Here is a 26,872-nt window from a genome sequence, read left to right as displayed (position 1 = left end):
TGTGTGTGTGTGTGTGTGTGTGTGTGTGTGTGTGTCGCTCCCGCGGCTAGGACTTAAACTATATCATCTAAATTTGAGATGATAGGAATTATTACATTAAAAATAACTGTTAAGAAAAGCACAGAGTAGTAAAAGTTTTATAAGATTTACCTGCCATCTTATATTTTCCTGAGACGCAACGATAATGTCTGCATTTCTGTCAGTGACAACACTGACCTTGCCAGCTGCTCTGTCAGTGACAACACTGACCTTGCCAGCAGCTCTGTCAGTGACAACACTGACCTTGCCAGCAGCTCTGTCAGTGACAACACTGACCTTGCCAGCAGCTCTGTCAGAGTGGTAACACGGACTTTGTTTCCGGTTCACACTAAACTAGCAAGAAGGACAGTACTTCCTTGGATGGTACCTCTCGGGATGGTACCTCCTGGGATGGTACCTCCCAGGATGGTACCTCTCGGGATGGTACCTCCTGGGATAGTACCTCCCGGGATGGTACCTCTCGGGATAGTACCTCCTGGGATAGTACCTCCTGGGATGGTACCTCTCGGGATGGTACCTCTTGGGATAATGTCGTGTGGGGTTCGGAAGGAGATTGATGGATAAGGTAAACTCACTTGTTGGATGGTAACGCTATATTGTCAGACTGTGGTAATGGGAGATGGAGGGAGCCCAGCCTGCCGTGTTCTGCCTTCTTCTATGCCTATGCGTCGACTGAGAGGTAGGCAGCTTGTCTCACTGACTCATGCTGTATCCCGTGACGTCATACAGTCACTCGGCCTAGGGATCTTCTATATAAAGCACATGGATGGTACTATGATACGCTATACAACACATATAAGGGGATCAGCAACTATGCTGACAATAATACCTCCCGGGATGGTACCTCTCGGGATGGTACCTCCTGGGATGGTACCTCCCGGGATGGTACCTCTCGGGATGGTACCTCCTGGGATAGTACCTCCAGGGATGGTACCTCTCGGGATGGTACCTCCTGGGATAATACCTCCTGGGATGGTACCTCTCGGGGTGGTACCTCCTGGAATAGTACCTCCCGGGATAGTACCTCCTGGGATGGTATCTCCCGGGATGGTACCTCACGGGATAGTACCTCCCGGGATGGTACCTCCTGGGATGGTACCTCCCGGGATAGTACCTCCCGGGATAGTACCTCCCGGGAAGGTACCTCCCGGGATGGTACCTCCCGGGATGGTACCTCCTGGGATGGTACCTCCCAGGATAGTACCTCCCGGGATGGTACCTCACGGGATAGTACCTCCCGGGATGGTACCTTCCGGGATGGTACCTCCCAGGATAGTACCTCCCAGGATAGTACCTCCCGGGATAGTACCTCCTGGGATGGTACCTCACGGGATGGTACATCTCAGGATGGTTGGTGTCACTTGTACAACCTGCACAAGTGACACATTGTACAAGTAACAGAGAACAATAAACTATAATAAACTGAACAAGCTGACCTGTCCATGACATGAACGTGTGAGAGCAGGTCATGACATGAACCTGTGAGAGCAGGTCATGACATGAACCTGTGAGAGCAGGTCATGACATGAACGTGTGAGAGCAGGTCATGACATGAACGTGTGAGAGCAGGTCATGACATGAATGTGTGAGATCAGGTCATGATATGAATGTGTGAGATCAGGTATGACATGAACGTGTGAGATCAGGTCATGACATGAACGTGTGAGATCAGGTCATGACATGAACGTGTGAGATCAGGTCATGACATGAATGTGTCAGATCAGGTCATGACATGAACGTGTGAGATCAGGTCATGACATGAATGTGTGAGATCAGGTCATGACATGAACGTGTGAGATCAGGTCATGACATGAACGTGTGAGATCAGGTCATGACATGAACGTGTGAGATCAGGTCATGACATGAACGTGTGAGATCAGGTCATGACATGAACGTGTGAGATCAGGTCATGACATGAACGTGAGAGCAGGTCATGACATGAACATGTGAGAGCAGGTCATGACATGAACCTGTGGGAGCAAGTCATGACATGAACGTGAGAGCAGGTCATGACATGAACATGTGAGAGCAGGTCATGACATGAATATGTGAGAGCAGGTCATGACATGAACGTGTGAGATCAGGTCATGACATGAACGTGTGAGATCAGGTCATGACATGAACGTGTGAGATCAGGTCATGACATGAATGTGTCAGATCAGGTCATGACATGAACGTGTGAGATCAGGTCATGACATGAATGTGTGAGATCAGGTCATGACATGAACGTGTGAGATCAGGTCATGACATGAACGTGTGAGATCAGGTCATGACATGAACGTGTGAGATCAGGTCATGACATGAACGTGTGAGATCAGGTCATGACATGAACGTGTGAGATCAGGTCATGACATGAACGTGAGAGCAGGTCATGACATGAACATGTGAGAGCAGGTCATGACATGAACGTGAGAGCAGGTCATGACATGAACATGTGAGAGCAGGTCATGACATGAACCTGTGGGAGCAAGTCATGACATGAAGGGCCTGACCCCGAAACCCCTGGAGCAGGTCATGACGAAACGTGGAAGGGAGGTCATGACATGGAAACCCGTGGGGCAGGTCATGACATGGAAACTGTGAGAGCAGGTCATGACCGGGGCCGGGAGCAGGTCATGACATGAACGTGTGAGAGCAGGTCATGTCAGGTTGACCCCAGGTGAGGTGATGGGAGGTTTCGCCCTGAGGGCTAAGCCCGTAAAAACCCTTTGGGCACCTCCCCCTCCCCTGCCCCTCTTTCCCCCCTCCTGCTGCTCCCCCCTCCTCCCTGCCCCGCTCCTCCTCCTGCTCGCTGCTCCACCTTTCTCCTGCTCCTCCTGCCTTTTGCTGCCCCTCCTCCTTTCCATGCTGCCCTGGGCCCCGCTGCTCCACCCTGCTCCAGTTCCCCGCTCCCCCCCCTGCCCTGCTGCTCCCCGCCGCTCCCCCCTGCTCCCCCTGCCCCCCTCCTGCCGCCGGGCCCCCCCCGCCCTGCCGCTCCACCTGCCCTCCCCCTCCCGCTTCTCCCTCCTGCCCCTCCTGCTGCCCTGCCCTGCTGCCCCTCCTCCTCCCAATGCTGCTGCTCCGAAATTTTTCCCCCCTGCTTCTGCTCCTCCTGCCCCCTCCCTCCTCTTCTGCTCCTCCTGCCCTGCTGCCCCCCGCTCCGCCCCCCCTCCTGCCCGCTCCCCTGCCCTCTGCTCCCACCTGCTCCTGCTTTGCCCCTCCTGCCCTGCGCCCCCCCCTCCTGCTCCACCTGCTCCCTCCCCTCCTCCGCTGCTCCCCCTGCTCCCGGGTTCTCCTGCTTCTGGTCCTCCCCCCTGGGGTCCCCCCCCTTTCTCCTCCCGGGTCCAACTGCCCCCTGCCCCTCCTGGGGGCTCCCCTGCCCCTGCTCCTGCTGCTCCTGCCCGCTGCCCCTCCTGCTGCTGCTCCCCCCCTGCCCTGCTCCTCCTGCTGCTGCTGCCCTCCTGCTCCCGCTGCTCCACCCTTTCCCGCTCCTCCTCCTCCTGCTCCTCCTCCCCCCCTCCCTTCCCCCGTCCCCCTCCCCCCCCGCTCCCCAAACTGTCTCCAACCCCCCTTCCTCCCTGTCCAAACCCCCCCCCCCTTGTCCGCTTGTCCGCGTTTCGTAAACCGGGTTGCTCCCCTTCCCGCCCCTCTTTCGCTTCCTTTCTTTTCTGGCCGCTGTGCTTCCCGCTTGCCGCGCTCCCCCGCCGGGTGCTCCGCTGCCCCGCTTCCTTGTCCTGGCCCCCGGCCCCCTTTTCCGTTCGCGGGCCCCCTTTTCTGCCGCCCCCTCCTCCCGTTCCGCCGCGCGCTGTCCTCCTCCTCCCCCTCCTCCTGCCCCTCCTGTGTCCCCCTTTTCCTGCCCCCCCCCCCCCCCCTGCCCCCCGCGCCGTGCCCCCTGCCCCCCTCCTCCCCTGCCCCCCTTTTCCTGCCCCCCCCCCCGCTTCCCTCCTCTGCCCCCCCTTCTTTCCTTTCCGTTCCAAAAAACCTCTGTGCCCCCCTTTCCCCCGTTCCAAATTTTGCCCCCCCCCCCTCCAAAAAATTTTCCCCCCCTTTGTCTCCAAAAACCCCCTGCCTCCTCCCCCCTTTTCCCCCCCTGTCCCCCTCCCCTGCTGCTCTGTGCTGGCTCCCCTCCCCTTTCCCCCCTTTCTGCGCTGCTCCCCCCCCGCTTTTCCCTCCGCCCTGTCGCCCCCCCCCCCCTTCCGCCCTTGTCGCGCCCGGGTCCGCCCTTTGGCCGCGGCTGTCCCTCCTCCCGCCCCGGCCGTGCGCGCGCCCTTTCCCCCTGTTTTCCCCCCTTTTCCCCCCGTCCAAATTGTTCCCCCCCTCCCCCGGGTCCTGTCCTTTCCTTGCTATCCCCCCGTCCATCCGCGTCTCCTCCCCCGGGTCCCCCCGCCCCCCTGCCCCCCCCCTGCCCCCCCGGGCCCTTTCCCCCTGTTCCCGCCGCCAGCCGGGTCCCCGCTCCCAAATCCCGGGTGCTGTGGGCCCCTTTGCGCTGCTGTTTGGCCGGCCGCCGCCGTTTGGGCCCGCTCCCCGTTGCCGCCGCTTTTCCCCCGCGGGGCCGGGGCGCTGTTCCCCCGGGCCCCCTTTTCGCTCCCCCTTTTCCCGCCGCCGCGCGCCCCGCCGCCGCGCCCCTGCCCCGGGGGCGCCCGCCGCCCGGCCGCTCTGCGCCCGCGCGGGCCGCGCCTCGCCCCGCGCGCCGCGCTGCTGCTGCTGCTCCTGCTGCTGCTGCTGCTGCTCCTGCTGCTGCTGCTCCTGCTGCTGCTGCTCTTCCTCCTGGCCTACATTGCTGGTTTACACAACCTGTTTACGCAGTGTGGAAAATAAAGGTGCGAGTCATGACTTTATTTAGGTGGGGCTGTTGTTGTTGTTGTCAGTGAGTCCAGGTGTTAGGGCAGACGTGTGGCGGCAGCAGCAGCAGCAGCAGTAGGTGGGCAGCAGCCTGGCAGCAGCAGCAGGTGGGCAGCCTGGCAGCCCTCAGCCACCACTGCATGTTGACATGCCACTGATCTTAAAGGGATCACACTTAAGACACTGCCTCGTGGCCACCTGTCCTCCACCTAGCGAATTATAGGGACTATCAGGCACTCGTGGCCACCTGTCCTCCACCTAGCGAATTATAGGGACTATGAGGCACTCGTGGCCACCTGTCCTCCACCTAGCGAATTATAGGGACTATCAGGCACTCGTGGCCACCTGCCCTCCACCTAGCGAATTATAGGGACTATCAGGCACTCGTGGCCACCTGCCCTCCACCTAGCGAATTATAGGGACTATGAGGCACTCGTGGCCACCTGTCCTCCACCTAGCGAATTATAGGGACTATCAGGCACTCGTGGCCACCTGTCCTCCACCTAGCGAATTATAGGGACTATCAGGCACTCGTGGCCACCTGCCCTCCACCTAGCGAATTATAGGGACTATGAGGCACTCGTGGCCACCTGTCCTCCACCTAGCGAATTATAGGGACTATGAGGCACTCGTGGCCACCTGCCCTCCACCTAGCGAATTATAGGGACTATGAGGCACTCGTGGCCACCTGTCCTCCACCTAGCGAATTATAGGGACTATCAGGCACTCGTGGCCACCTGCCCTCCACCTAGCGAATTATAGGGACTATCAGGCACTCGTGGCCACCTGTCCTCCACCTAGCGAATTATAGGGACTATGAGGCACTCGTGGCCACCTGCCCTCCACCTAGCGAATTATAGGGACTATCAGGCACTCGTGGCCACCTGTCCTCCACCTAGCGAATTATAGGGACTATGAGGCACTCGTGGCCACCTGCCCTCCACCTAGTGAATTATAGGGACTATCAGGCACTCGTAGCCACCTGCCCTCCACCTAGCGAATTATAGGGACTATCAGGCACTCGTGGCCACCTGTCCTCCACCTAGCGAATTATAGGGACTATGAGGCACTCGTGGCCACCTGTCCTCCACCTAGCGAATTATAGGGACTATGAGGCACTCGTGGCCACCTGTCCTCCACCTAGCGAATTATAGGGACTATGAGGCACTCGTGGCCACCTGTCCTCCACCTAGTGAATTATAGGGACTATCAGGCACTCGTAGCCACCTGCCCTCCACCTAGCGAATTATAGGGACTATCAGGCACTCGTGGCCACCTGTCCTCCACCTAGCGAATTATAGGGACTATGAGGCACTCGTGGCCACCTGTCCTCCACCTAGCGAATTATAGGGACTATGAGGCACTCGTGGCCACTTGTCCTCCACCTAGCGAATTATAGGGACTATGAGGCACTCGTGGCCACCTGTCCTCCACCTAGCGAATTATAGGGACTATCAGGCACTCGTGGCCACCTGTCCTCCACCTAGCGAATTATAGGGACTATGAGGCACTCGTGGCCACCTGTCCTCCACCTAGCGAATTATAGGGACTATCAGGCACTCGTGGCCACCTGTCCTCCACCTAGCGAATTATAGGGACTATCAGGCACTCGTGGCCACCTGCCCTCCACCTAGCGAATTATAGGGACTATCAGGCACTCGTGGCCACCTGTCCTCCACCTAGCGAATTATAGGGACTATGAGGCACTCGTGGCCACCTGTCCTCCACCTAGCGAATTATAGGGACTATGAGGCACTCGTGGCCACCTGCCCTCCACCTAGCGAATTATAGGGACTATGAGGCACTCGTGGCCACCTGTCCTCCACCTAGCGAATTATAGGGACTATCAGGCACTCGTGGCCACCTGCCCTCCACCTAGCGAATTATAGGGACTATCAGGCACTCGTGGCCACCTGTCCTCCACCTAGCGAATTATAGGGACTATGAGGCACTCGTGGCCACCTGTCCTCCACCTAGCGAATTATAGGGACTATCAGGCACTCGTGGCCACCTGTCCTCCACCTAGCGAATTATAGGGACTATGAGGCACTCGTGGCCACCTGTCCTCCACCTAGAGAATTATAGGGACTATCAGGCACTCGTAGCCACCTGCCCTCCACCTAGCGAATTATAGGGACTATCAGGCACTCGTGGCCACCTGTCCTCCACCTAGCGAATTATAGGGACTATGAGGCACTCGTGGCCACCTGTCCTCCACCTAGCGAATTATAGGGACTATGAGGCACTCGTGGCCACCTGTCCTCCACCTAGCGAATTATAGGGACTATGAGGCACTCGTGGCCACCTGTCCTCCACCTAGCGAATTATAGGGACTATCAGGCACTCGTGGCCACCTGTCCTCCACCTAGCGAATTATAGGGACTATGAGGCACTCGTGGCCACCTGTCCTCCACCTAGCGAATTATAGGGACTATGAGGCACTCGTGGCCACCTGTCCTCCACCTAGCGAATTATAGGGACTATCAGGCACTCGTGGCCACCTGTCCTCCACCTAGCGAATTATAGGGACTATGAGGCACTCGTGGCCACCTGTCCTCCACCTAGCGAATTATAGGGACTATCAGGCACTCGTGGCCACCTGTCCTCCACCTAGCGAATTATAGGAACTATCAGGCACTCGTGGCCACCTGCCCTCCACCTAGCGAATTATAGGGACTATCAGGCACTCGTGGCCACCTGTCCTCCACCTAGCGAATTATAGGGACTATGAGGCACTCGTGGCCACCTGTCCTCCACCTAGCGAATTATAGGGACTATGAGGCACTCGTGGCCACCTGTCCTCCACCTAGCGAATTATAGGGACTATGAGGCACTCGTGGCCACCTGTCCTCCACCTAGCGAATTATAGGGACTATCAGGCACTCGTGGCCACCTGCCCTCCACCTAGCGAATTATAGGGACTATCAGGCACTCGTGGCCACCTGTCCTCCACCTAGCGAATTATAGGGACTATGAGGCACTCGTGGCCACCTGTCCTCCACCTAGCGAATTATAGGGACTATCAGGCACTCGTGGCCACCTGTCCTCCACCTAGCGAATTATAGGGACTATCAGGCACTCGTGGCCACCTGTCCTCCACCTAGCGAATTATAGGGACTATCAGACACTGCCTCGTGGCCACCTGTCCTCCACCTAGCGAATTATAGGGACTATCAGGCACTCGTGGCCACCTGTCCTCCACCTAGCGAATTATAGGGACTATCAGGCACTCGTGGCCACCTGTCCTCCACCTAGCGAATTATAGGGACTATGAGGCACTCGTGGCCACCTGTCCTCCACCTAGCGAATTATAGGGACTATGAGGCACTCGTGGCCACCTGTCCTCCACCTAGCGAATTATAGGGACTATCAGGCACTCGTGGCCACCTGTCCTCCACCTAGCGAATTATAGGGACTATGAGGCACTCGTGGCCACCTGTCCTCCACCTAGCGAATTATAGGGACTATCAGGCACTCGTGGCCACCTGCCCTCCACCTAGCGAATTATAGGGACTATGAGGCACTCGTGGCCACCTGTCCTCCACCTAGCGAATTATAGGGACTATCAGGCACTCGTGGCCACCTGCCCTCCACCTAGCGAATTATAGGGACTATGAGGCACTCGTGGCCACCTGTCCTCCACCTAGCGAATTATAGGGACTATCAGGCACTCGTGGCCACCTGTCCTCCACCTAGCGAATTATAGGGACTATCAGGCACTCGTCTAGATCACTGGGAGTAACAACCAGTAGTTTAGAATATTGGATCTAGTACACAATCGTCTAGATTAAGTCACATCTTTTACCTAAACTGTTATTTTTTTCAGTAAACTGATGCACTGGTAAAGCATTTACAATAATCCAACATGTGGATAATAATCCAACATGTGGATAATAATCCAACATGTGGATAATAATCCAACATGTGGATAATAATCCAACATGTGGATAATAATCCAACATGTGGATAATAATCCAACATGTGGATAATAATCCAACATGTGGATAATAATCCAACATGTGGATAATAATCCAACATGTGGATAATAATCCAACATGTGGATAATAATCCAACATGTGGATAATAATCCAACATGTGGATAATAATCCAACATGTGGATAATAATCCAACATGTGGATAATAATCCAACACGTGGATAATAATCCAACATGTGGATAATAATCCAACATGTGGATAATAATTCAGCATGTGGATAATAATTTACCTCCCGGTTAATTTTTTTTCCACTTCTTAGATTAAAACACTTTTCGACTAAAACTGTTAAATACTCCACCTTAAACCTTGCCAGCACTAGACACAACATTAGCCTGACCCTGCCAGCACTAGACACAACATTAGCCTGACCCTGCCAGCACTAGACACAACATTAGCCTGACCCTGCCAGCACTAGACACAACATTAGCCTGACCCTGCCAGCACTAGACACAACATTAGCCTGACCCTGCCAGCACTAGACACAACATTAGCCTGACCCTGCCAGCACTAGACACAACATTAGCCTGACCCTGCCAGCACTAGACACAACATTAGCCTGACCCTGCCAGCACTAGACACATTAGCCTGACCTTGCCAGCACTAGACACAACATTAGCCTGACCTTGCCAGCACTAGACACAACATTAGCCTGACCCTTCCAGCACTAGACACAAGTTTAGCCTGACCCTGCCAGCACTAGACACAACATTAGCCTGACCCTGCCAGCACTAGACACAACATTAGCCTGACCCTGCCAGCACTAGACACAACATTAGCCTGACCCTGCCAGCACTAGACACAACATTAGCCTGACCCTGCCAGCACTAGACACAACATTAGCCTGACCCTGCCAGCACTAGACACAACATTAGCCTGACCCTGCCAGCACTAGACACAACATTAGCCTGACCCTGCCAGCACTAGATACAACATTAGCCTGACCCTGCTAGCACTAGACACAACATTAGCCTGACCTTGCCAGCACTAGACACAACATTAGCCTGACCCTGCCAGCACTAGACACATTAGCCTGACCCTGCCAGCACTAGACACAACATTAGCCTGACCCTGCCAGCACTAGACACAACATTAGCCTGGCCTTGCCAGCACTAGACACATTAGCCTGACCTTGCCAGCACTAGACACAACATTAGCCTGACCCTGCCAGCACTAGACACAACTTTAGCCTGACCCTGCCAGCACTAGACACAACATTATCCTGACCCTGCCAGCACTAGACACAACATTAGCCTGACCCTGCCAGCACTAGACACAACATTAGCCTGACCCTGCCAGCACTAGATACAACATTAGCCTGACCCTGCTAGCACTAGACACAACATTATCCTGACCCTGCCAGCACTAGACACAACATTAGCCTGACCTTGCCAGCACTAGACACAACATTAGCCTGACCTTGCCAGCACTAGACACAACATTAGCCTGACCCTGCCAGCACTAGACACAACATTAGCCTGACCTTGCCAGTACTAGACACAACATTAGCCTGACCTTGCCAGCACTAGACACAACATTAGTCTGACCCTGCCAGCACTAGACACATTAGCCTGACCTTGCCAGCACTAGACACAACATTAGCCTGACCTTGCCAGCACTAGACACAACATTAGCCTGACCCCGCCAGCACTAGACACAACATTAGCCTGACCCTGCTAGCACTAGACACAACATTACCCTGACCCTGCCAGCACTAGACACAACATTAGCCTGACCCTGCCAGCACTAGACACAACATTAGCCTGACCTTGCCAGCACTAGACACATTAGCCTGACCTTGCCAGCACTAGACACATTAGCCTGACCCTGCCAGCACTAGACACATCATTAGCCTGGCCCTGCCAGTACTAGACACAACATTAGCCTGACCCTGCCAGCACTAGACACAACATTAGCCTGACCCTGCCAGCACTAGACACAACATTAGCCTGACCCTGCCAGCACTAGACACAACATTAGCCTGACCTTGCCAGCACTAGACACAACATTAGCCTGACCCTGCCAGCACTAGACACAACATTAGCCTGACCCTGCCAGCACTAGACACATCATTAGCCTGGCCCTGCCAGCACTAGACACAACATTAGCCTGACCCTGCCAGCACTAGACACATTAGCCTGACCTTGCCAGCACTAGACACATTAGCCTGACCCTGCCAGCACTAGACACATCATTAGCCTGGCCCTGCCAGTACTAGACACAACATTAGCCTCACTCTGCCAGTACTAGACACAACATTATCCTCACTCTGCCAGCACCAGACACAACATTAGCCTCACTCTGCCAGCACTAGACACAACATTAGCCTGACCTTGCCAGCACTAGACACAACATTAGCCTGACCCTGCCAGCACTAGACACAACATTAGCCTGACCCTGCCAGCACTAGACACATCATTAGCCTGGCCCTGCCAGCACTAGACACAACATTAGCCTGACCCTGCCAGCACTAGACACAACATTAGCCTGACCCTGCCAGCACTAGACACAACATTAGCCTGACCCTGCCAGCACTAGACACATCATTAGCCTGGCCCTGCCAGTACTAGACACAACATTAGCCTGACCCTGCCAGCACTAGACACATCATTAGCCTGGCCCTGCCAGTACTAGACACAACATTAGCCTGACCCTGCCAGCACTAGACACATCATTAGCCTGGCCCTGCCAGTACTAGACACAACATTAGCCTGACCCTGCCAGCACTAGACACAACATTAGCCTGACCCTGCCAGCACTAGACACATCATTAGCCTGGCCCTGCCAGTACTAGACACAACATTAGCCTGACCCTGCCAGCACTAGACACATCATTAGCCTGGCCCTGCCAGTACTAGACACAACATTAGCCTCACTCTGCCAGTACTAGACACAACATTAGCCTCACCCTGCCAGTACTAGACAACATTAGCCTCACCCTGCCAGTACTAGACAACATTAGCCTCACTCTGCCAGTACTAGACACAACATTAGCCTCACTCTGCCAGCACTAGACACAACATTAGCCTCACCCTGCCAGTGCTAGACACAACATTAGCCTGGCCCTGCCAGTACTAGACACAACATTAGCCTCACCCTGCCAGTACTAGACAACATTAGCCTCACCCTGCCGGCACTAGACACAACATTAGCCTCACCCTGCCAGCATCACCTCATCTTTATCCAACTCTGGATTATCTTCGGTTATCCTAGGTTCAGTCTCAGTTATCAGCTATGCATGTCTGTCTGTCCACAACATCTATTGTGCGCGCTCAAAACCACTGCAAAAAAAAAATTGCAAAAAATAACAATCCTCTTAAGCCATTCTTAGTTTAAGAGGACTGACTCCCTGGGCAGCCCTGGGCAGCCCTGGGCAACCTTGCACCCCAGTGAGTCAGCCCTGGGCAGCCCTGGGGACCTACAGCTGCAGGTGGAGACCTGAGAGTTGTGATCCTGACCTTCATGACCTCACCACAACTCGTCGAAACATGTGAGGGAGAAGTGGGAGTGGGAGGAAAGGAGAAGAATTGGGAGGGTAGGAGGGAAGGGGAGAGGGAGGGAAGGAAGAGATGAAAGGGATGAGTCAGCTCATCCCTGATGTGTCAGCTCAGTGTAATTAACAGCATCACTGTGACGAGGCTAGTTAGTTGTATCTGTTAACTAGGTTAAAGTTCCATTATCATCGCGCGATACTGCAAGGCCTTTACGTGAAGTAATGAACGTGTGTTGCTCGGTTAACTAACTTGGCAACACTATCATAGTCGAAAATTAGACACATGTGCAATATCTGGGTATCTATATTGTAGACGTTTTGCCATCCAATAGCTTCATCAACACAAATTCAAGGACATAATTGAAAGACAGAACTATATACAAAGAGGTTGCATGTGGGGGTAAGAGGAGGGGATAAATGATGGGAAGGGAAGAAGGTTGATAGGCAGATAGAGAGGGAGAAGAGTGATTCTTACTCAGAGGTTGATGGAGTGTATCTTTGGTTACTCAGAAGTTGTGATGAATGGTTTTGAAAACCGACAAGTTGAAGAATTGAGACACTTATGCAACATATGGGAATCTTTATTGAAGAAACGTTTCGCCACACAGTGGCTTCATCAGTCCAATACAAAGTAGAAGTGGGTAAGGAGAGGAGAAGTTTGAAGTAATCAGTCCCTCAACCTGGAATCGATGTGTTCAGTCCATCACTCTTGTAGGAAGTGCAGCATAGGGCCAGAGAGGTGGTTTATATACTGCGGTGAGATGAGTTGAAGCAGGAGGAGGCGGGATCACAGTGGGACTTGCCACTAGTGTAAGCAGGTCGTCGTACAAAGACTTCAACGCTTGCCCAACCTATGTACGACGACCTACTTACACTAGTGGCAGGTCCCACTGTGATCCCGCCTCCTCCTGCTTCAACTCATCTGACCGCAGTATATAAACCACCTCTCTGGCCCTATGCTGCACTTCCTACAAGAGTGATGGACTGAACACATCGATTCCAGGTTGAGGGACTGATTACTTCAAACTTCTCCTCTCCTTACCCACTTCTACTTTGTATTGGACTGATGAAGCCACTGTGTGGGGAAACGTTTCTTCAATAAAGATTCCCATATGTTGCATAAGTGTCTCAATTCTTCAACTCAGAAGTTGATGAAGTGTATCTTTGGTTACTCAGAAGTTGATGGAGTGTATCTTTGGTTACTCAGAAGTTGATACTATGGTAGAACAGAAGTCACGTGTTCTCCTCCTGTGATTGATTACACATATATTCTGAAAACAACTACTACTAAGAGCTGAAAGGTGAGGTTCAATGAAGAAACTACTGTCCAAACAACCATTCTTTCACTGTTTTGCAGGACCATTGTGATTCACAATGTGATTCACAATGTGATTCACAATGATCCGCCCACTGGAGACTCGATGAAAACTACTACTGAAGACAAAAATGGTCTTGTTAAAGATTCTCAGACTAAATTTATGGACAAGACCTATTTGCAACAAAGATAAAAAGAAGCAGATGGAATGATTTCCTGGGGTGGGATGGAGGATATAATTAGCAGATTAGGAAACATTAAGTATGATAATGGGAGAAACCTTATAATTTACCTCAATGCTAGAGGCAATGATGTTGGAAACTGTAAGAGAGAGGACCTGCTGACTAGGTACAAGACAGTAATAACTGTAATTAGGACGAAGGGACGGATCCTTGTTACATACTGCGATGGAATGGACTTGACAAAGAATGGTAGGCCAGAGAAATGGTGCTATTTGCTTGCTTGACTTGTAGTAAAAGGACATAACAGTACCATTCAATAATGACTGGGACCATGCCAGGGATGGGTGCAGCTACCTAGGACAGGGGTGGCATCACTGGCTAGTTCAGTGGTGAGAGTTGCTGCTGCAGTGTACTGGACTTTAACCCAAAGAAACTTAGAGATGTAGGTGTGTATGGGAAAAGACAAGAATGACTGATGAAGAGTGAATGTGGAATGGACAACATATTTGCAATTTAAGGTTTTAACTATAAACACTATACTGGCAATGTATGAGGTTGGAACTGCATATAAATGGTCAATAGAATTTATAAATATAATGACCTTTTTTCGTATACAAGTGAAGTGACATAGGTAAGAGAAGACAACACATCATCAATAGTAGGTGGCCTGGTGGCCCGGTGGCCAAAGCTCCCACTTCACACACGGTGGGCCCGGGTTCCATTCCCGGCGGGTGGAAACATTTCGACACGTTTCCATACACTTGTTGTCTTGTTCACCTAGCAGCAAATAGGTACCTGGGTATTAGTCAACTGGTGTGTGTCGCATCCTGGGGGACAAGATTAAGGACCACAATGGAAATAAGTTAGACAGTCCTCGATGACGCACTGACTTTCTTGGGTTATCCTGGGTGGCTAACCCTCCGGGGTTAAAAATCCGAACGAAATCTTATGTTATCTTAACAGAAAGAAATTTTCAACATACACTACACCCATGTGAAAAGACTGACCATTTTCTGTTAGTGGAAGTAACATCTGGTGTTTGATATGACTTGGATAATAAAAGTGAAACAAAGAGGAACGACTACGATATAAGACAATACACTATATTAAGACTATATAGGAAATAATATTAAAGGGACCAATATAAATAATTTTTACAAAGAGTTCTGAAACATATATGAAAATTAAATCAAAGAGCTAATGAAGAATGAGTTAATGGAAGACGATAGAGAAGTATAAAAAGAAGGAACGAAAATGGCCACTCAAGAAACTTGCCAGAAATTCAACCACACCTGAAATAAATGTACAAATGTAAGAGAGAAGGAAAGAAACTTTGAAAAAATAGCAGATAAGAGCAAGTTACTGTAGAATCAAACTTAAAGTTTATGGAAAAGTAAAGTAAACGTTTGTGGAAAAAAATATAAAAATTAAACAAGGACAAATTCACTGAAATTGAGAAGGAAATATGTGAGGTATTAAGAGTGAGGCTTCACACTCTTTACTAAACAACATATTTTAAATCTAAAAAAAAAATACAAACACATAGTCGAAATAGATGATATCGAAATAGCGAAAGAGGAAATAAAAAAATATTACTCCCGAATACTGACAAAATATGACTGGGGACCAGAAGAGACACCATCACTGGGCTTCTCAACAATGTGCAGAACAATTATGCTCTTCACTTTGGATTGTTTTTTAGGATTTCACAACAAGAAATAAACTGGCAGGAAGAAGGATGCTGGTACACACTGTGTCAATATTACCCTTAAACTGTCCGAACGTAGATCTACGTCTGGACAGTTTAAGAGTTAAGAAAAAATGAGACAGGTGAGTTACACTGACAAGTGATGTAACAATATCGAAAACTTTATTAAAGTAAAACAAACAAAGTACACAAAGACCAGTAAACTCAGATATTATATATAAACTTACCTGGTTACCTGGAGGTTACCTGGAGGTTACCTGGAGGTTATTCCAGGGATCAACGCCCCCGCGGCCCGGTCCATGACCAGGCCTCCCGGTGGATCAGGCCCTGATGAACTGTATTAAGCTTTTACAATAGTCACAGTGAAAAGCTATGTTCTCCAAGGCACAGTACTCGCCACCATCTTTTTTCCTAATCCTCATATTTGACACAGAAAGATAAATCATATTATGGTATTATACTGTGCAGACTATACTAGAGTACCTGTGAGTATGTCATCCACTCAGGACACTGTGAATCTCAAAGTAGATATAAATTTAGTCTTCCAGAGGCAGGAGATAACAATATGATGTTCAGTGAGAACAGATATCAGTTACTCCATTATGGAAAACTTTAGACCAAAAATTAGAATGGAGTAATAACTAATTGTAACCATGCCACAAAGCGGACAACTACAGTGAAGGACTTGACAGCAATAATGTGGGAGGATCTTCCCTTCAAGGATCACAACACTGCCATTATCACAACCTCGAGGAAAATGATAAGACTGATAATGAGAACCTTCAAAACAAGGTATGCCAAGCCAATGATGATCCTCTTACGTCACTTGTTTTCGCTAGGTTGGAATAATGCTGTGCATCAACAGCCACTTTTAAGGAAGGAGTAACTGCTTACCTTATACGTGCAAAGTAAATAACTTTAGTTACTGGGAACTTCTGAAGTTCCTTTTGAAATGTACTCCATGGAATGCTGGAGAGAAAAATATATCATAATTTAAACCTGGAAAATCCTAGAGGAAATGGTCCCAAATCTGCACAAAGAAATAGCTACCTATGAAAGCAATAGGCTCTTCAGACGCTGTAACGTCCCCACAATAAAAAACAGAGGTACCATGAATACCACTAAGTGTAAGGGATCCAAGACTATTCAGTAGCTTCCCATCATACATAAGGGGCATTACCTATAAACCAACTGTTGTCTTCACGAGAGAGCTGGATAAGTTTCTAAAGTCAGTTCCTGATCAGCCGGGCTGTGGTTCATACAGTGGACTGTGTATGGCCAGCAGTAACACCCTGGTTGATCAAGCTCTGATCTACCGAAAGGTCTGATCATGGACCCCTAACAACCTCCAGGTAGACCATTATTGCTTTGTTCCTATAACTAGTGCCAGTTTAAAACAAAATAAGCAAATTGGTAATTACACACACACACACACCGAGCATGTCTCCGGAAGCACTGAAAATAGCGTTCCGATACCTTAGTAAGGAATCGTTCAAGACACTGTACACTGTGTACGTCAGGTCCATACTGGAGTATGCAGCACCAGTTTGGAACCTATACTTGATCAAGAAAGTCAAGAAATTAGAGAAAGTGCAAAGGTTTGCAGCAAGGTTAGTTCCAGAGAAAGGTTGAAGGAAATCGGACTGACGACACTGGAGGACAGGAGGGTTAGGGGAGACATGATAACAACACACAAAATACTGAGTGGAACAGACAAGGTGGACAGAGACAGGATGTTCCAGAGATGGGACACAGAAACAAGGGGTTACAATTGGAAGTTGAAGACCTAGATGAGTCAAAGGGATGTAGGAAGTATTTTTTCAGTCATAGAGTAGTTAAGAAGTGGAATAGCCTAGCAAGTGAGGTAGTGGAGGCAGGAACCATACATAGCTTAAAGATGAGGTATGTTAAAGCTCATGGAGCAGGGAGAGAGAGGACCTAGTAGCACTCAGTGAAGAGGCAGGGCCAGGAGCTGAGTCTCGACCCCTGCAATCACAATTAGGTGAGTACACACACACACACACACACACACACACACACACACACACACACACACACACACACACACACACACTCACACACGAGATTAGTGCAGAAGCTGGAGGATCAGGCGCATGTAAAAGGGAGGGCACTGCAATGGATAAGGGAATACCTGACAGGGAGGCAGCAACGAGTCATGGTACGTGAAGAGGTATCACAGTGGGTGCCTGTTACGAGCGGGGTCCCACAGGGGTCAGTTCTAGGACCAGTGCTATTTTTGATATATGTGAACGACATGATAGAAGGAATAGACTCTGAAGTGTCCCTGTTCGCAGATGATGTGAAGTTGATGAGAAGAATTAAATCGGACGAGGATGAGGCAGGACTGCAAAGAGACCTGGACAGGCTGGACATGTGGTCCAGTAACTGGCTTCTCGAATTCAATCCAGCCAAATGCAAAGTCATGAAGATTAGGGAGGGGCAAAGAAGACCGCAGACAGAGTATAGGCTAGGTGGACAAAGACTACAGACCTCACTCAGGGAGAAAGACCTTGGGGTGACCATAACACCGAGCACATCATCGGAGGCACACATCAACCAAATAACTGCTGCAGCATACGGGCGCCTGGCAAACCTGAGAATAGCGTTCCGATACCTTAATAAGGAATCGTTCAAGACACTGTACAATGTGTATGTTAGGCCCATACTGGAGTATGCAGCACCAGTCTGGAACCCACACCTGGTCAAGCACGTCAAGAAGTTAGAGAAAGTACAAAGGTTTGCAACAAGGCTAGTCCCAGAGCTCAAGGGAATGTCGTACGAGGAAAGGTTAAGGGAAATCGGACTGACGACACTGGAGGACAGAAGGGTCAGGGGAGACATGATAACGACATACAAGATACTGCGGGGAATAGACAAGGTGGACAGAGATAGGATGTTCCAGAGAGGGGACACAGGGACAAGGGGTCACAACTGGAAGCTGAAGACTCAGACGAGTCACAGGGACGTTAGGAAGTATTTCTTCAGTCATAGAGTTGTCAGCAAGTGGAATAGCCTAGCAAGTGAAGTAGTGGAGGCAGGAACCATACGTAGTTTTAAGAAGAGGTATGACAAAGCTCAGGAAGCAGAGAGAGAGAGGACCCAGTAGCAATCAGTGAAGAGGCGGGGCCAGGAGCTGAGTATCGACCCCTGCAACCACAATTAGGTGAGTATAATTAGGTGAGTACACGCACAGTGAAGAGGCGGGGCCAGTAGCTCGGACTCGACCCCCGCAACCTCAACTAGGTGAGTACAACTAGGTGAGTACACACACACACACACACACACACACACACACACACCACACACAGGTGGTGTTGCCTGCTGGCTTACCATCCCACACATGACATGAACACATCACAACATGGTGTGGGTGGCGGGTCAGGGACCAGGCAGGGTTACAACAAATGAGGGCGGCCTAGTAGTGGGCGGCCTAGTGGTGGGAGGCTTTGTGGTGGGCGGCCTGCTGGTGGGCGGCTTGCTGGTGGTGGGCGGCCTGGTGATGGGCGGCCTGCTGGTGGTGGGCGGTCTGGTAGTTGGCTGCCTGGTGGTGGGCGGTCTGGTATTGGGCAGCCTGGTAGTCTACCTGGAGGACATTCCAGGGATCAACGCCCCCGACGCCCGGTCCACGACCAGGCCTCCCGGTAGATCAGGGCCTGATCAACGAGGCTATTAATGCTGGCCGCTCGCAATCCAACGTACGAACCACAGCCCGGCTGATCCGGCACCGACTTTAGGTATCTGTCCAGCTCCCTCTTGAAGACAACCAGGGGTCCACTGGTAATGCCCTTATTGCTGGTGGGAGGCTGTTGAACAGTCTTGGGCCCCGGACACTTATTGTGTTTTCTCTTAATGTACCAGTGACGCCCCTACTTTTCACTGGGGGTATGTTGCATCGCCTGCCAAGTCTTTTGCTTTCATATGGAGTGATTGTTGTGTGCATATTAGTGGGCTACTCACCTGGAGTCTACCAGGAAGGAGTTCTGGAAGTCAACTCTCCCGCTGCCCGGTACGTGATCAGGCTCACGGTGGATCAGGGCCTGATCAACCAGGCTGTTACTGCTGGACGCACAACAGACCAACGTAGAAACCACAGCTCAGCTGGTCAGGCACTGACTTTAGGTGTTTGTTCAGCGTCTTACAACCCACTGTGGGATGGGTTGTGATGGACAACCCACTGTGGGATGGGTTGTGATGGACAACCCACTGTGGGATGGGTTGTGATGGACAACCCACTGTGGGATGGGTTGTGATGGACAACCCACTGTGGGATGGGTTGTGATGGACAACCCACTGTGGGATGGGTTGTGTTGGACAACCCACTGTGGGATGGGTTGTGTTGGACAACCCACTGTGGGATGGGTTGTGTTGGACAACCCACTGTGGGATGGGTTGTGTTGGACAACCCACTGTGGGATGGGTTGTGGTGGACAACCCACGGTGGGATGGGTTGTGTTGGACAACCCACTGTGGGATGGGTTGTGTTGGACAACCCACTGTGGGATGGGTTGTGTTGGACAACCCACTGTGGGATGGGTTGTGTTGGACAACCCACTGTGGGATGGGTTGTGTTGGACAACCCACTGTGGGTTGGGTTGTGTTGGACAACCCACTGTGGGATGGGTTGTGTTGGACAACCCACTGTGGGATGGGTTGTGTTGGACAACCCACTGTGGGATGGGTTGTGATGGACAACCCACTGTGGGATGGGTTGTGATGGACAACCCACTGTGGGATGGGTTGTGATGGACAACCCACTGTGGGATGGGTTGTGTTGGACAACCCACTGTGGGATGGGTTGTGATGGACAACCCACTGTGTGATGGGTTGTGTTGGACAACCCACTGTGGGATGGGTTGTGTTGGACAACCCACTGTGGGATGGGTTGTGTTGGACAACCCACTGTGGGATGGGTTGTGTTGGACAACCCACTGTGGGATGGGTTGTGATGGACAACCCACTGTGGGATGGGTTGTGTTGGACAACCCACTGTGGGATGGGTTGTGATGGACAACCCACTGTGGGATGGGTTGTGTTGGACAACCCACTGTGGGATGGGTTGTGATGGACAACCCACTGTGGGATGGGTTGTGATGGACAACCCACTGTGGGATGGGTTGTGATGGACAACCCACTGTGGGATGGGTTGTGATGGACAACAAACTGTGGGATGGGTTGTGATGGACAACCCACTGTGGGATGGGTTGTGATGGACAACCCACTGTGGGATGGGTTGTGTTGGACAACCCACTGTGGGATGGGTTGTGTTGGACAACCCACTGTGGGATGGGTTGTGTTGTACAACCCACTGTGGGATGGGTTGTGTTGGACAACCCACTGTGGGATGGGTTGTGTTGGACAACCCACTGTGGGATGGGTTGTGTTGGACAACCCACTGTGGGATGGGTTGTGTTGGACAACCCACTGTGGGATGGGTTGTGATGGACAACCCACTGTGGGATGGGTTGTGTTGGACAACCCACTGTGGGATGCAGCAACTGTAATTTTTGAGTGAGGATCATATTTCTGTCCATGGCTTACTGAAAAACGTCATACATTATCTTGGAGACTTGTTGTGTCCTCAATAAACGCCACACATACAAATTCTAGCATCATCTCCAAATGATGATATGACGTTATGATTCATCTTTCTATGTTGGCTGTGAGAACGAGAAAGAGAAGTGGAGTGAGTAGTGTGCCTTGGGGTTCAAAGTTTCTCACTGTGGCAGGAGACTATTACTGTTTTGGATCTGTGTGTTTTCAAGATATCTATCTGCTTTCTTGACTAGTTATTCCTTTTGCATTATTTTGTGTGCTATTACAACATGGTCACACTTGTCAAATGCTTGTGCAAATTTAGCGTAGACTCCAAATGCATTTTGCTTGTTTTCCAGTGCATCCAAGACCATGTTGCAATATTCCAGCAGTTGCAAGAGGCAGGAGTGACCTGAACACCCACGCTGCCTTGGGTTGTGTAATTATTATTATTATTATTACTGTGTGTGGCTGCCAACCTTCCGTCTTAAGAGGCCCATGAGTTTCCCTGTCTCCTAATATCATGTTTATTTTCCCCCTATAATCTACCTTGTCCATAATTAATATCGCATTTGCTTTGTCTGCTTTCGTAAGGTTAAGTCTAGGGTGTTTACTTAATTTATGATATAACTTAACAAGTCTTTGAGGACAGTTGTGTTGCAGTGTGAGCTCAAGACCTCTGCAACACAATAATACGGGAAAATAACATACTAGAAGACAGAGGAACTGACGTACCCCTTGACTCCCTTTATGGTTCCTACCTACCTGGGTTTACCTGAAGGGTGTTCCAGGAGCCAACGCCCCGGAGCCCGGTCCTCGACCAGGCTTCCCTGTGGATCTGGGTCTGAAGAACCAGTCTTTTACTACTGGCCGCACGCAATCCAACGTAAGAACCACAACCCGGCCGGTTGGGTACTGACTTTAGGTATATATCTAGTTACCTCTTAAAGACAGCCACGGGGCATATTGGTAATCCCCTTTATGCATAATGGGAGGCTGTTGAACAGTCTTGGGCCCCGGACACTTATTGTTGTTTCCTGTTAGTGTATTCATAGCACCTCTGCTTTTCACTGAGGGTATATTGCACCGTCTGCAAAGTGTGTGATATTAACACTATTAATTTTCATTTTTTTTCAATGACTCTACTGCTACCATTACCATTATTTAGTGTACCTATAGTGATCATTTTAATGACTGTGGGATGACTTCTGTGCCGTGGCTCTTTCTCCATAGAATATTTAAAGCACGAAATAGAGGTCTGCAGTTCTTGATGAATTGCAGGGCCTGGTGCAGAGTGCAGGCTATCAGTATCTTCAAAATCAAGTTCTGGCAGAAATTGTGAGACGACGGCAGTATTTTAAATGTGTTTTGAAAATCGTTTATGGAAAAACTCCCTTGGGCACATCTTCTGCCTCATTGTCTCCAGTTAGCGACTCCTGGAGCACTACGTGTGAGTGTTATCTGTTGTGTATGTGTGCACGCACCTAGTTGTACTCACCTAGTTAAGGTTGCAGGGGTCGAGTCCTAGCTCCTGGGACCGCCTCTTCACTGTTGTGTGTGTGTGTGTGTGACCTTGATAATAAACATTTCCCACGGCCAGGTCCAGGCTAGACCTCCCAGGGTAAAATAAAATAGTACACGCTGAATTAAGAACTATTAAGGAGTTGAATGTACGAGTCTTTAATATTCACCTGTCATCTTACCTGTCATCTTACCTGTCATCTTACCTGTCGTCTTACCTGTCACCTTACCTGTTATCTTACCTGTCATCTTACCTGTCATCTTATCTGTCATCTTACCTGTCATCTTACCTGTCATCTTACCTGTTATCTTACCTGTCATCTTACCTGTCGTCTTACCTGTCATCTTACCTGTCATCTTATCTGTCATCTTACCTGTCGTCTTACCTGTCGTCTTATCTGTCATCTTACCTGTCATCTTACCTGTCATCTTACCTGTCATCTTACCTGTCATCTTATCTGTCATCTTACCTGTCATCTTACCTGTCATCTTATCTGTCATCTTATCTGTCATCTTACCTGTCATCTTACCTGTCATCTTATCTGTCATCTTACCTGTCATCTTACCTGTCATCTTACCTGTCATCTTACCTGTCATCTTACCTGTCGTCTTACCTGTCGTCTTACCTGTCATCTTACCTGTCATCTTACCTGTCATCTTACCTGTCATCTTATCTGTCATCTTACCTGTCATCTTACCTGTCATCTTACCTGTCATCTTACCTGTCATCTTACCTGTCATCTTATCTGTCATCTTACCTGTCGTCTTACCTGTCGTCTTACCTGTCATCTTACCTGTCATCTTACCTGTCATCTTACCTGTCATCTTACCTGTCATCTTACCTGTCATCTTATGTCATCTTACCTGTCATCTTACCTGTCATCTTATCTGTCATCTTATCATCTTATCTGTCATCTTACCTGTCATCTTATCTGTCATCTTATCTGTCATCTTATCTGTCATCTTATCTGTCATCTTATCTGTCATCTTACCTGTCATCTTATCTGTCATCTTATCTGTCATCTTACCTGTCATCTCTGCCAACTTATCCTGTCATCTTACCTGTCATCTTACCTGTCACCTTACCTGTCATCTTACCTGTCATCTTATCTGTCATCTTATCTGTCATCTTACCTGTCACCTTATCTGTCATCTTACCTGTCATCTTACCTGTCACCTTACCTGTCATCTTACCTGTCATCTTATCTGTCATCTTATCTGTCATCTTACCTGTCATCTTATCTGTCATCTTACCTGTCATCTTACCTGTCATCTTACCTGTCATCTTACCTGTCATCTTACCTGTCATCTTACCTGTCACCTTACCTGTCATCTTACCTGTCACCTTACCTGTCATCTTACCTGTCATCTTACCTGTCATCTTACCTGTCATCTTATCTGTCACCTTATCTGTCATCTTATCTGTCATCTTACCTGTCACCTTACCTGTCATCTTACCTGTCATCTTACCTGTCATCTTATCTGTCATCTTATCTGTCATCTTATCTGTCATCTTACCTGTCATCTTACCTGTCATCTTATCTGTCATCTTACCTGTCATCTTATCTGTCATCTTACCTGTCATCTTACCTGTCATCTTACCTGTCATCTTATCTGTCATCTTACCTGTCATCTTACCTGTCATCTTATCTGTCATCTTATCTGTCATCGTATCTGTCATCTTACCTGTCATCTTACCTGTCATCTTATCTGTCATCTTACCTGTCATCTTATCTGTCATCTTACCTGTCATCTTATCTGTCATCTTACCTGTCATCTTACCTGTCATCTTATCTGTCATCTTATCTGTCATCTTACCTGTCATCTTATCTGTCATCTTATCTGTCATCTTATCTGTCATCTTATCTGTCATCTTACCTGTCATCTTATCTGTCATCTTATCTGTCATCTTACCTGTCATCTTACCTGTCATCTTATCTGTCATCTTATCTATCATCTTATCTGTCATCTTACCTGTCATCTTACCTGTCATCTTACCTGTCATCTTATCTGTCATCTTATCTGTCATCTTACCTGTCATCTTACCTGTCATCTTATCTGTCATCTTACCTGTCATCTTATCTGTCATCTTATCTGTCATCTTACCTGTCATCTTACCTGTCATCTTATCTGTCATCTTACCTGTCATCTTAGCTGTCATCTTATCTGTCATCTTACCTGTCATCTTACCTGTCATCTTACCTGTCATCTTACCTGTCATCTTATCTGTCATCTTACCTGTCATCTTATCTGTCATCTTACCTGTCATCTTACCTGTCATCTTACCTGTCATCTTATCTGTCATCTTATCTGTCATCTTACCTGTCATCTTATCTGTCATCTTACCTGTCATCTTACCTGTCATCTTACCTGTCATCTTACCTGTCATCTTATCTGTCATCTTACCTGTCATCTTACCTGTCATCTTATCTGTCATCTTACCTGTCATCTTACCTGTCATCTTATCTGTCATCTTATCTGTCATCTTATCTGTCATCTTACCTGTCATCTTATCTGTCATCTTACCTGTCATCTTATCTGTCATCTTACCTGTCATCTTATCTGTCATCTTACCTGTCATCTTACCTGTCATCTTATCTGTCATCTTATCTGTCATCTTATCTGTCATCTTTCTGTCATCCTGTCATCTTACCTGTCATCTTATCTGTCATCTTATCTGTCATCTTACCTGTCATCTTATCTGTCATCTTACCTGTCATCTTACCTGTCATCTTACCTGTCATCTTACCTGTCATCTTATCTGTCATCTTACCTGTCATCTTATCTGTCATCTTACCTGTCATCTTATCTGTCATCTTACCTGTCATCTTATCTGTCATCTTATCTGTCATCTTACCTGTCACCTTATCTGTCATCTTACCTGTCATCTTACCTGTCACCTTACCTGTCATCTTACCTGTCATCTTACCTGTCATCTTATCTGTCATCTTACCTGTCATCTTATCTGTCATCTTACCTGTCATCTTATCTGTCATCTTACCTGTCATCTTACCTGTCATCTTACCTGTCATCTTACCTGTCATCTTACCTGTCATCTTACCTGTCACCTTACCTGTCATCTTACCTGTCACCTTACCTGTCATCTTACCTGTCATCTTACCTGTCATCTTACCTGTCATCTTATCTGTCATCTTATCTGTCATCTTATCTGTCATCTTACCTGTCACCTTATCTGTCATCTTACCTGTCATCTTACCTGTCATCTTATCTGTCATCTTATCTGTCATCTTATCTGTCATCTTATCTGTCATCTTATCTGTCATCTTACCTGTCATCTTATCTGTCATCTTACCTGTCATCTTACCTGTCATCTTACCTGTCATCTTACCTGTCATCTTACCTGTCATCTTACCTGTCATCTTATCTGTCATCTTATCTGTCATCTGTATCTGTCATCTTATCTGTCACCTGTCACCTTACCTGTCATCTTACCTGTCACCTTACCTGTCATCTTACCTGTCATCTTACCTGTCATCTTATCTGTCATCTTATCTGTCATCTTACCTGTCACCTTATCTGTCATCTTACCTGTCATCTTACCTGTCACCTTACCTGTCATCTTACCTGTCATCTTATCTGTCATCTTATCTGTCATCTTACCTGTCATCTTATCTGTCATCTTACCTGTCATCTTACCTGTCATCTTACCTGTCATCTTACCTGTCATCTTATCTGTCATCTTACCTGTCATCTTACCTGTCATCTTACCTGTCATCTTATCTGTCATCTTATCTGTCATCTTACCTGTCATCTTACCTGTCATCTTACCTGTCATCTTACCTGTCATCTTATCTGTCATCTTATCTGTCATCTTACCTGTCATCTTACCTGTCATCTTATCTGTCATCTTATCTGTCATCTTATCTGTCATCTTATCTGTCATCTTACCTGTCATCTTACCTGTCATCTTATCTGTCATCTTACCTGTCATCTTACCTGTCATCTTATCTGTCATCTTACCTGTCATCTTACCTGTCATCTTATCTGTCATCTTACCTGTCATCTTATCTGTCATCTTACCTGTCATCTTATCTGTCATCTTACCTGTCATCTTACCTGTCATCTTACCTGTCATCTTATCTGTCATCTTATCTGTCATCTTACCTGTCATCTTATCTGTCATCTTACCTGTCATCTTATCTGTCATCTTATCTGTCATCTTATCTGTCATCTTATCTGTCATCTTATCTGTCATCTTATCTGTCATCTTATCTGTCATCTTATCT

The 26,872-nt window shown here is 48.9% G+C and overlaps 1 protein-coding gene across 3 annotated transcripts in view; it reads right to left on the bottom strand.

Moving 5' to 3' along the window:
* Nucleotides 1-26,872, bottom strand: part of LOC128688398 (uncharacterized) — a 216,221-nt gene that overhangs the window by 54,490 nt on the left and 134,859 nt on the right. Inside the window, exon 1 of one of the 3 annotated variants that reach the window (XM_070086779.1) lies at nucleotides 615-723. The exons of the other annotated variants lie outside the window; for them this stretch is intronic. The gene's annotated coding sequence lies outside the window, so the exon portion shown is untranslated. Of the gene's footprint in view, nucleotides 1-614; nucleotides 724-26,872 lie in introns of those variants that run through there. 3 annotated transcript variants of the gene reach the window in all.

Source organism: Cherax quadricarinatus, chromosome 19 (assembly GCF_038502225.1).
Source record: "Cherax quadricarinatus isolate ZL_2023a chromosome 19, ASM3850222v1, whole genome shotgun sequence".
NCBI classification, from domain to species: Eukaryota; Metazoa; Arthropoda; class Malacostraca; order Decapoda; family Parastacidae; genus Cherax; species Cherax quadricarinatus.
This window is presented reverse-complemented; position numbering and strand designations above follow the sequence as displayed.